The sequence below is a fragment of the Arachis hypogaea genome, chromosome 18, assembly GCF_003086295.3.
Source record: "Arachis hypogaea cultivar Tifrunner chromosome 18, arahy.Tifrunner.gnm2.J5K5, whole genome shotgun sequence".
In the NCBI taxonomy this organism is placed as follows: Eukaryota; Viridiplantae; Streptophyta; class Magnoliopsida; order Fabales; family Fabaceae; genus Arachis; species Arachis hypogaea.
In genome coordinates this window covers 60,271,186-60,283,767 of record NC_092053.1, presented here as the reverse complement: position 1 = coordinate 60,283,767, position 12,582 = coordinate 60,271,186, and positions in this window count along the sequence as shown.

Below are 12,582 nucleotides of genomic sequence, written 5' to 3'. Positions count from 1 at the left end.
GGAAGCATGACATGTGACTCAATCCTACGAAATGCACCTTTGCAGTAGAAGCAGGAAAATTCTTAGGTTTCATGCTCACACAAAGAGGAATTGAAGTAAATCTGGATAAATGTCAAGCCATACTCAACATGAAGAGCCCAACCTGTGTCAAAGAAGTATAGCAACTCAACGGGAGATTGGCCGCCGTATCCAGGTTCTTAGCCGGATCAGCAATAAGATCTCTCCCCTTTTATGCTACTTTGAGGAAGGAAAAGCAGTTCGAATGGACAACAGAATGTGAACAAGCCTTCCAAAACTTCAAGGATATCTTAGGATGGCCACCTATCCTATCTCGACCACGAGAAGGAGAACCGCTCATATTATATCTCGCAGTAGGAAGCCAGGCAATAGCCTCAGCACTAGTCAGAGAAGACGAAAGTGGGCAACAACCCGTCTACTTCATTAGTAAAGCACTACAGGGATCCGAGTTGAACTACCAGAAAATAGAAAAGTTTGCCTACACCCTCATTCTAACGTCTCGACGACTTCGCCCTTACTTCCAGGGTCACACCATTAGGGTTCGAACCAACCAGCCCATAAAAGGAATATTGCAGAAAACAGATCTGGCAGGCAGAATTTTACAATGGGCAGTCGAGCTATCCGAGTTTGACCTCCAATATGAAGCTCGGACGGCCATCAAATCAAAATATCTGGCTGACTTCATCACAGAATTCACAGATGCCCTGACAATTCCCACAGAATGGAATCTCTATGTGGACAGTTCTTCAAATAAGACTGGAAGCGGCGCATGTGTGATAATAGAAAGCAACCAAGGAACCCAAGTTGAGCTCTCCCTCAAGTTCGGGTTCTAGGCTTCAAACAACCAGGCGGAATATGAAGCGTTATTAGCTGGTTTGAAGCTAGCTAAAGAGGTTGGAGCTCAAAAACTCAACATCTACAGTGATTCACAAGTAGTCACCTCATAGATAACGGGGAGCTACCAAGCCAAAGATTCCACCATGAAAAAGTATTTGGATAAAACCAAAGAACAGCTCAGACTCCTCGGGGAATATAAGATCTGCCACATACCCCGTGAACAAAATGCCTGAGCTGACGCACTCTCGAAACTAGCCAGCACCAAACCAGGGGGCAACAATAGAAGCCTCATCCAGGAAATGCTACAGAACCCGTCAATCTCGGAAGAAGAAAAGATCCTAGCCATAACAGATCGGGATCAAGGATGGATGACTCCCATAATTAACTACCTCAAAGCAGAAACACTCCCCACGGACGAAAAAGAGGCGAACAGGTTAAAACGGGAGGCTCAGTACTACACCATCATAAACAACACCCTATATAAAAGAGGGATCTCAATACCACTACTAAAATGTGTGCCGACCTCCAACACAAGGGAAGTTTTAGAAGAAGTACACAGTCCTATTTGTGGCAATCATCTCGGGGCACAAGCTCTCACCAAAAAGGTACTGCGGGCGGGATTTTACTGGCCAACCCTACAGAAAGAGGCTATAGAATTTGTAAAGACATGTCCACCATGTCAGAAACATGCCAACTTCCACATCGCCCCGCCAGAAGAGCTCATCAGTGTAACTTTGCCCTGGCCATTTGCAAAATGGGGACTTGATCTTCTCGGAGCCTTTTCCCAGGGATCAGGACAAGAAAAATTCCTCATAGTCGGAGTAGGCTATTTTACAAAATGGATTGAGGCAGAGCCCCTAGCCAACGCCACCGCTCAAAGAAGCCGAAAATTTCTATACAGGAACATTGTCACGAGGTTCGGGATTCCATACTCCATCACCACAGACAATGGCACTCAATTCACAGACGCATACTTCAGGAGACTAGCCGACTTGAATATAAAGCACCAGTTCAGCTCCATCGAACACCCTCAAGCCAATGGACAGGCTGAAGCCACCAACAAAGTCATACTGGCTGGGTTGAAATGGAGACTACAAGATGCAAAGGGAGCTTGGGCCGAAGAACTTCCACAAGTCCTATGGGCATATCGAACAACGCCACGCTCCACCACAAATGTATCACCCTTTCGACTAGCATATGGAGTGGAGGCAATGATCCCAGTAGAGATCGAGGAAGGGTCATCCAGAGTAGTCCACTAAAATGAAGAAGCCAACTCTCAACTTCAGAGGGAAGAACTCGACCTACTACCTGAAATCCAAGAAAAAACTCGGATCAGGGAAGAAGCACTAAAACGTCGGATGGCTTCCAGATATAATCAAAAGGTAGTGCCGAGAAGTTTCACAGAGAATGATCTCATCTTAATCCGAAATGATATTGGAACGACTCGACCAGGAGAAGGAAAGTTGGCAGCAAACTGGAAAGGACCCTACCGAGTTGTAGAAGTACTCGGGAAGGGCTACTATAGACTGTCCGAACTCGACGGACGAGAGCTTCCCAGATCATGGCACGCCTACAACCTAAGAAGGTATTACAGTTAGAAAAAGAAAAGATCTCATTATTGGATGCACTCTTTTTCCTGAAAAGGTTTTTTAATGAGGCACTAAGTGTGACTCAAACACTATCCGACTTATAGGGATAAAAAATTCCCGCATGTATATATTTGCACTTTCTTTTGAATAAAATATATTTTTAAATATTCTACAAATGTCCAAGATGCATTAATCTGAAGCATTCATCGTCCGATTATAAAGCAACAGATCGACATAAAGTGAAAAACAATTTCACTGCACGATCACGATAAAGACAATCGTCTGATAAAGTTGAAAACGCGATTCACCTAAAAGATGATCTAAAGATAGCAACCACCTTCTACAAATCGGCAAAGATGAACACAGAATAATGTAAGAAGTTATCGAAAGTGATCCAAAAAAGAACCTGACGAGGTCTTATGGATTGCTAAATAATAACTTAAAGACTGGCCGACGTTGAGAAGTCGGACCAAGTCAACCCAAGTTATAAGTAAACCCTGGAAAGAGGTCTGGCCAACCCTATTAAAGAGGATTACTTTAACTTAGAAGGGCCTGACATAACAAAGTCGGCCCAAAATGAAAAAGTTATAAAAGTAATCCCTGAAAGAGACCTGACAAAGGTCCAAGAAAGAGGATTACAAAAATAACTTAGAAGAGGACGACGAAAAGAAGTCGGCCTCCTACAAAACAAGTTATAAAAGTAATCCCTGAAAGAGACCTGACAAAGGTCCAAGAAAGAGGATTACAAAAATGACTTAGAAGAGGACGATGAAAAGAAGTCGGCCTCCTACAAAACAAGTTATAAAAGTAATCCCTGAAAGAGACCTGACAAAGGTCCAAGAAAGAGGATTACAAAAATAACTTAGAAGAGGATGACGTAAAGAAGTCGGCCTCCTACAAAACAAGTTATAAAAGTAATCCCTGAAAGAGACCTGACAAAGGTCCAAGAAAGAGGATTACAAAAATAACTTAGAAGAGGACAACGAAAAGAAGCCGGCCTCCTACAAAACAAGTTATAAAAGTAATCCCTGAAAGAGACCTGACAAAGGTCTAAGAAAGAGGATTACAAAAATAACTTAGAAGAGGACGACGTAAAGAAGTCGGCCTCCTACAAAACAAGTTATAAAAGTAATCCCTGAAAGAGACCTGACAAAGGTCCAAAAAAGAGGATTAGAAAAATAACTTAGAAGAGGACGACGAAAAGAAGTCGGCCTCCTACAAGTTATAAAAGTAATCCCTAAAAGAGACCTGACAAAAGTCCAAGAAAGAGGATTACAAAGATAACTTGGTAGAAGACAACATAAAGAAATCGGTTATGAAACGCTAAAAATACAAGCAAGAGCGAGAAAACCGAAAAACAAGTCGGACCCACACAGCCACAACCTCAAAGGATCCAAGCTACAAACTGCAAAGTACAAAGCAATCCAAAGAGGCCGAGCCGCAAGGTTCCAACACTCTCAGAAACTAGAAGAGGTACCAAGTCAAGCGCAAAAAAGCATGATATAATCTACAAAGTTATAAAGCTTCATAGGCCACCAAAATTTACCTCAAAAAAGATAGCAAGCTACTTTTGTTCTTTAAAGGTAAAAGTTGCTAGACAAGCAACTAGAAAGTGTCGGCAATTAACAAAACAATAAAAGTTTAAGAGCCAACAAGCCGTGCCAGCTGCACAAATATCCAGAGAGAAATCAGCAAACATCGGGAGCCTTCTTGGCAGCATCAGGACAAGGAGAAGGAGGACGAGTCTGAATAGGCACAACATCCACAGTTCCATCCTTTCGGTTCAGAATCTGGCAATCCGGATCAGACACAGCCGGAGGAGTGGAAGAGGTCGACACTTTGGCAGAGGACACAGGGGGAGGTTCAACATCATCATCATCCTCGTCATCAGGGACAATCTTGCCATCCCTGACAACATTATCTAGGCTGAAGAGGGTAAGGTCGGCCTCGGGAGCAATAACTCGAACTTGTTCTTTCAGGTTCTCGTAAGCAGCAGTCACACTGCCAACGAGATGACCCTGAAGCTCAGAGTAATCTTCCCGGGCACTCTCCAGCTCCTCCCTCAGGCGCACCACCTCCCGATAAGACGTCGCATAACTGTCCTTATGTCTCATAGCCGTATCCTCGGCCAGCCTCACAGAAGCTGCCAGAGAAAGGGAACTCACATTCTCAGTCTCTAAATCCTTCTCCAACTTGGCAACCTTTACCTCAAGCTCCTCCTTAAGGCCCTTCATCCGGTCGAACTCTTGCTTTGCCTCCTCCATAAATTCTTTGGTGGCATGGAGAGGAAGATTCTGGGCAGTTCGGTACAGAACAGCTCCCATATACGCCATCTTAATGCTGTTTTGGGTCATAAATTCCAGATGGCGAAGGATGGACACATCGTCCATGGGAAGGGCACCATAAGGACCAATTTGCTAATCCACGAATTCAATTGCATTAAAGTCAGGAGCATCAAGGTTAAAAGGCTCAGCTGTTTTCTGTTTCTTATTGAGAGGAACGCCAGAAGGAGCAACAGAAGTCAGGGGAGGGTTAGCCAGACGAACTCGGGGAGTGGGGATCACCTTCCTCGGAGAACTCGGCATGGACGGCTTCACGCGCACTTGGGAAGATCCCTCCCCGGCCGCCTTGGCCGAGATGCTTTTAGCAGCAGTCGCCTTCTGTGCTCTTTTAAAAGCCTTCATGGATTCATTATTCTTCATTGCCTCTGCAAAACACAACAGTAAGAAATGAAGCTACAAGTCGGAAAGGCATTTACAAGCAAAATAAACAGATAATAAAGGGAAAATCAGGAACGCAAAATACCCAGCTCGGTTTGAAGAAGAGAGGGATTGGTTAAAAATTTCTTTGTATCGAGATGGGGAGGTTGACCCCAGCGTTCTTCCAAGACGGTCACAAAAGCTCGCTCAGTTTCATCTATCATCTCCCACGTGTATCGGGACACTCGCACATCTTTTTGCCATTCCAAGGGAAAGGCGGGCTCATCATTCTCATCCAGAAAAAAGGGCCGAGCTCCTTCAATAGCTCGGACCTTGAAAAAGTAATTTTTAAAATCACGGAACGATTCGTCAAATATGGAAAAGACCTTCTTCCCCTGGGAAGATCGAAAGGAGACCCAAGCCGCCTTCGTTTTTACTACTCCAGGCTTCGTCAAATCAAATAAATAGAAGAAGAGAGATTGCGAGGCGGGAACACCAAAACCATTGCACAACAATTGAAAAATTTTTATGAAGCCCCAGGAATTAGGGTGAAGTTGAGAGGGAGCAACATTACAAGACCATAATAGGTTGGTCTCAAATTCAGTAAAGGGAAGGGTGATACCCAGCTGACCAAAAAAGAAGTCATAAGCATAGAAAAAAGGGCGATCTCTAACAACCCGAGTAGAGAAACAAACTCTCTCTTCAGAAGAGGGAGGGACAAGTTCATAATTCTTCTCATCGCCGGCATTACTACAGACCCTTTGAAACTACCTAAGCTGCACACAAAACTCAGAATCAGCCAAAGAGACACACATAAGAACCATTGAGTCCACCCAATCGGCCATGCCTTCAGAAACTTAGGAAGACATCTCTACAACGTTATGGCGAGAAGATATGAGGCCAACTAATCCTACAATAAGAAAAGAAGATAGGATTATTAAAAGAAAAAACATCTCGGACGAGGGGCAAAAACAACTCTACTAATATGATACAGACGAACAAACAGAAAAGGAAAACCCTAAGACTCAAACCAAAGTCCCGGGGCATCCTTTGGAGGCAGTAACAAACCAAGGTTAAAAGGAAATTCCTATAGATTACGTCCCGGCACTCTTCAAACAAGAAAAAGGTTTCAAAGGAAACAAAGGAAGTAAAAACACAAAAATCACTACCTTTCTACAGTCTATCAGCAAAAAGCATGGTCAAACATCAAAAATGCCAAGCAAAAATCATCAAAGGCCCAACCTTTTTCAGAATCAAGCAAAAACCACCATCAAAGGCGTAAGCAGAAACGGCGACAACATGCAAAAGCCCTAGAAAAGGTTTAAGGAACAAGAAAAGCAAAAAGGATCTTACAGAAGATGAAGAAACCCCTAGAACACACAACAATTAGGTGCGACAAAAACAAAAGATCCAAACTTTCTCTAAAGAAAAATCAAAACTTGATCACAAAGCCAAAGCAACGAAAGAGAAAGAAAATACGAATGGAACTCACCTGGAGAAGGAAGAAGCTTCGGAGGAAAGAAGGAGGCGTAAAAATGGAAGCTACCCAGAAAATTTGCCGAGCGACGACGCAATGCGAGAAAAAGCAGAAATGAGGGCAAAAAAAACAGAGAGCGAGAGAACAAAGGAAGAAAATGTGAAGAAGTTACAAAGGAGCGAAGAAGAGAAACCGTTTCTGGGTTTTCAAAAATTAAAAGCTTCAAAGGAAAAACGGGGCAATTAATGCTAATTAATGAAAGTATTAAACCCTCACACGTTTCCAAAGCACTGATGTGAAAATGCGCGCTTTTAGAGAAAAACGTTCTACATTCAAAAGATTCTACAAAAAGGGAAAAATCGACGAAATGCTTGAGTTCGGCTCCACTATAGAAGGACCGAAGTCAAGGACTCGACCTCAAAAAAGAAGACCGAGCTCAAGCAGGGGCACTGTTCATACCCTGGGTCAAGCTGTCCGACTCGGGATATTTAGCGACATGGCGACCGACCTCTTTAGGTCCGACTAGCCGACCTCTTCTCAAAGAGATTGGCCAAACCGACAGGAGAGCCCAATAGAGGGCCCAAATAGAGGAACATGACCCAAATCCAAAGGCAATCCAAGCCTATAGAGATAAAGGCGGTTCCCTTGAAGATAAGCTGACTTCACCCAAAATAAGATAAAGATAAGATAAGATAACTAACTTATCTTATCAGAAAGGTCAGCCCCATCTACTATAAATACACTGGAGCACCCAGATATAATTCATACTCTGATTCTACATAAAACCTGTTTAATACTCATGCTAACTTAAGCATCGGAGTCTCTTGCAGGTACCCCCCACCCTCCGGTGACCAAGGATCAGAAGTGTAGCCAGTCCAACGAGTCGGACACAACAGCTCCGGCTGCCACCAGCCAGCCGGACACGTCATCTCTGACCAGTACTAAAGATCTCATCCGAGATCGACCTACAGTTTCAGGTAACCCTCGGAACAGTTACCTTAAGAAAAAATTCAAACAGTTAATGTGCTTAGTAAAAATAAAAAAGAAAAAGTGCTTAATCTAGACCACCACCTTACTTAATCATTGTCAATCTAGATCAATCCCCAGCAACGGTGCCAAAAACTTGATGGGTGGAAATCTGATTCCACACTAAAACTCACCGGCAAGTGTACCGGGTCGCATCAAGTAGTAATTACTCACATGAGTGAGGTCGATCCCACAGGGATTGATAGATTGAGCAAATTTAGTTAGGTGATAACTTTAGTTAAGCAAACAGTTGATGATTTGAGTGAAACTTGAATAGCAGAAGCTAAATTGCATGAAAATAAAAGGGATAGGGGAAATTGACAGAAAAATAAAGTGCAGAAGAGTAAATTGCATGAAACTTAAAGTACAAGAAAGTAAAAGAGCTAAATCTTAAAGTGCAAGTAATGTAAATAACTGAAGTTTAGATTGCAAGAAATGTAAATAGCTAAAGCTTAGAGTGTAAGAAATGTAAATTTCTTGAATAATAAAGGGATGTGGGAGCTGGGATTCAAAATTCAACAAGAGAATGTAAAGAGCAATTAATCAGAGAAGTAGAAGATGAAATAAGTTGCAGAAAATCTAAACAGAAAGGTAAAATTGCTTGAAAAATAAAACAAAAAATAAACTTAGCTCAATTGTGAAATCTAAAAGCAAAATTAAAGATCTCAGGGGATCAATGAGACTAGAAAATAGATCTAGATCTCAATTCCTTCCTTGATCAAATAGAAAACAATTTGCAGAAGAAAGGAAGATGAAAGCAATAAATGAACTTCAGATCTAATTCTCAATTCACTGAATTATGTAGAAGAAGAACAAAGAGGAATTTCAGATCAAGAATTGAAACAGAATTTCTTCAATCTCAATCCAAAATTCAGAAACAAAAAGTAAAAATTTCCAAAGCAAGAACAATCAGAAAGAAAACCCAGATCTCAATTCCAATTCCCCAAATTCAAAACAAGAGTGAAAACTAAAATTTAGCTACAGTGAAAACTAAAAATAAGCAAAAGGTAAAACAAAAAAATGAAAGGAGGTCCTCTACAAATCAAACTAACTCCTATTTATGTACTTTCTAATTTTTATCTTAAGACTTGGAGTGGGCTTTTTAATTTGGTGAAGAAAATGGATCCAAATTTGGCTTTTGATTTAAAATTGGAACCATGGGACACCTCCAGGGGAGCGCTCAGTGTAGTAAGGTAACGCAGCGCTCAATGGCTTTGTGTGCCTTCCAATTTTTGTCTCGTGCCAAGCCCATATGCATAGCAAAGTAGCACTCAGTTAAAAGGAACAATGCAGTGCCCTTTGCCTTTGAGCATGGTTTCCAATTTCGAATCCTGGCTCTCCCATTTGGAACCAATTTCCTTGTGCCAAGCTTCAATTGTATAGCGCTCAGTTGGTGAAAGTAACGTAGCGCTACATTGTGCCTTGTGTAGTCTCCATGTTCGAACCCTGGTGGCTACCTTTTGCTAATTTCTTCATGAAGTAATGGCGCTCAGTGAAAAGAAGCAACGCAATGCTTTATGCTTTACTTGCCTTGGTGCATAATTCGATTCCAGGCTGCCCCGTTTCTTGATATCGCGCCTTGCTTTCTTCATGGGGAGGCCACGAAAAAGTTAACAAAGTTAACGGAGCACTACATGTTTGAGTTCCTCCTTGTAGCGCTCAGTTAACACTCTCAACACAGCACCCTTGCCTTGTGCCTTTGGTGCTGAGTGCTTGGTCTATAGCGCTCACTTTTTGAGCGCTACGCTCATTATTTAAGCGCTATGCTTGCTTCCTTGAGTGAGTGCCACGCTTTTGTTTCCTTGGGCCACGCTTGGTTGGGCACCCTTTTCTTGTTTCTTTCTTTCTTCACCTACAATCAATCAAACCAACCAACCAAAGCATCACCAAATTCACAAGATTCATAAATTATTCAAAAAAAAATTAATTCTAGCTTAAACCCTATAATTTTGTGTCAAATAAAGGATGGTTGATTGATTTAACATAATCATGCAAACCTTCTCCAAATCACTTACTTATAATGCAAGAAAGTGCATAAAACCTAGTGAAACAAGTGAGAAATGCTTGAAAAGCTAGTATAAGATGACTTGTCATCAACAGGTCAAAAGATCACTTTCTTTTCATGTATGAGTGTCTTTTCACTCAGTTAGGGGTTAGGTTCCCATTTACTGACTTTGAGCAGGATGTACTATTGGCCTGCTGAGTAGCTCCTACTCAATTGCATCCAAACTCGTGGGGTTTTATGAAAGTATTTCAGCTTGTTTGTCAAACCCTACTGCTCTCGATATCTCTAAAGGTATTTTTCTATATTTTCATCTGACAAAACCCTTTAGTAGCAAGAAACAATAATAGACTTCCTTCTGAGCTGTCTAGGGTAGGAAGGTTTTTTCTATTTTTGAAGAGTCTTTTCATGATTTTAAAACTACTACTTCAAAGTCCAACTTGTGGAGGGTACTCGACTGTTCTGGATGAACGAGAAGTTGCAATACATGTTCTTCTTGTCTTGGGAATAGGAGTCAGCGGTAGTTAAGCATGACCTCGAAGAGTTGAGTGAAGAGGAACAATCGATCATAGCTCTCTTCCAAAAGTGTTGGGGTCAGTCGCCGAATTTTTCGACAAAGAAATTTAGTAGCAAAGCCGAGTTATGTTCAGACCGAACTAGGTAATTTTTGTGTTTTATAGATAGCTTTCTTGATATAATTGTTTATGTTGCTGACTTTCTCCTTTTGCAAAAAAAAAATGGTCAACAATATTGGTCATTACAATAAATTGAGGCAAGTGTAGAAGAATATAATTGTCCAGCAAGCCGTTCAAAGAGGACGGCACAGGCAAAAGAGGTCAAGGAACTCAAACAAAGGTATGAAGATCTAGAGGATATCTCGACTAATGGTTTGGATGAGGCCATTGAGAATGTGAAGGCTCAAGTTCAAGTTTTGGCTCCCAGGCTTGACGTCTATGTGGTGCATCTAACAAGATGGTCATCAATGGCCAGATTGTGGATATCCCTGAGGAAGATGAGGATGCTCCTACTTTTAAGAGCTTGAAGACAACATCCTTGCCCTTTCTGACTGTGCTGACTTCTACTCATTTGGAGGTGGACTATTCTGGTGCCGAGTTGGGGACCTCTTCAGCTATGGTGGACGACGAGGTTGCCACCCTTAATTCCAAGGTGGAGGTCCCTGATCCCAACTTAGAGGCGCTTGATTAATCTACCTCTACTTCTTGATTTTTCTTGTATATGTATAAGTGTAGTGCCCATGTGGACTTTGTAATAAATTATTTTGTAATTTTTGGATGCTTTGTTTTTTTGGATGCTTTTAGCCTTTGTTGGGATTTCTAAGTTCTTCTTTTGCATTTGCTTTATTATTTCATGACTTCGTATCATTTCATAATAAGCATTGTAGCAGTTGCTTTTATTTTGCTAAGTAATTTTGCAATTCATTTTAATGCCTCTTCTAGTTGTTTTAGAGGTCGGTCGATGAATCACTTTTATAACTCTTGCACCAATTTGGATATCGTCGCTCCATCTTGCCGACCATGATAGGGCAGTCATTTTTTTCGCATTTTATCGAAGGTAAATTGGTGTGTTGATGCCAGGGCATCTTGGCTAGTTTTACTAGCCATTTTTTGTATGCTTTATGGTGGTTTCATGCATTTTTCTAGGAAATAAGCAAGTATTTGGATGAAAATGCATTCACACCATGATTCAAGCAAACATTGTGAATTTTGAATGATTTCATGAGAATTATGCATGAATTGAATGATAAAATGGATGATGCATGATCCCATGATTAAGAGCAAGACTTTGATGCACTTTGTTTGATTGATTTCAGGTAACAAGAAACAGAGAAGAGCCACGTTAGTGGCTACGTTAGTACCACTAACTTGGCCACTAACGTGGAAGGAAGGAAAGTTGGAACGTTAGTGGGAACGTTAATGGCATCAACTTTGAAGAAGGAGCGGCGTTAGTGGCAAAAGTGAGTGCCAATAACGCTAGCGAAGGTGCAAGAAGACCCACGTTAGTCTTCACGTTAGTTACATTAACGTGGGAACTAACGTGGAAGGAAAAGGAGATGCCAACGTTAGTGGAAAAGGTGATCTCCACTAACGTTTGCGAAGCAAAAAGACCCACGTTAGCTTCCACGTTAACTACATTAACGTGGGAACTAACGTGGAAGGAAAGGGAGATGCCAAAGTTAGTGGAAAAGGTGATCTCCACTAAAGTTGGCGAAGCAAAAAGACCCACGTTAGCTTCCACGTTAACTACATTAACGTGGTAGTTAACGTGGGCAAAAGTCTCACCCAGCAGCCTGACCATGCCTTCTTCAAACAAGAATAAATTGAGCCACAAAGCTCCAAATGAGGTGATTCCAGTGGCATTGGAAAGTAGGATTCCAGAGATTTCCAAGCATATATGGCACTACATGGTGGACACTAAATTTGAGGGAGAAAACCTGCCCCGAAAGTGCAAAGATGAACATCGTATCAACCTGTAGTAAGGCCAGCTGACCTTTTCACCTTCCAAGAAGTATAACTCGAGTTGTAGAGCTCCAAATGATGCGCTTTCAAAGGCGTTGGAAAGTAGACATCCAGGGCTTTCCAACAATATATAATAGTATGGGGTGGACATTAACCTGAGCTTCAGAAACTGGCAATTTTCAGCCCCTGATCGCGGACGTTATTGGCACTCACGTTTGCCAATAACGCCAGCCACTATGCCAGCAACCCTGTCCCTTTCAAAAGCACATAACTTGAGTTACAGAAGTCCAATTGAGGTAATTCCAGTTGCATTAGAAAGATGACATTCAGAGCTTTCCAACGATATATAATACTCTATAGTGGGTATGAAATTGGAGTACAAACCAGAGGCATCATTTAAGCCCCAAAAACACCAACTGGGTAGCAAGTGTGACGTTAGCCACACTAACTTCAGCAC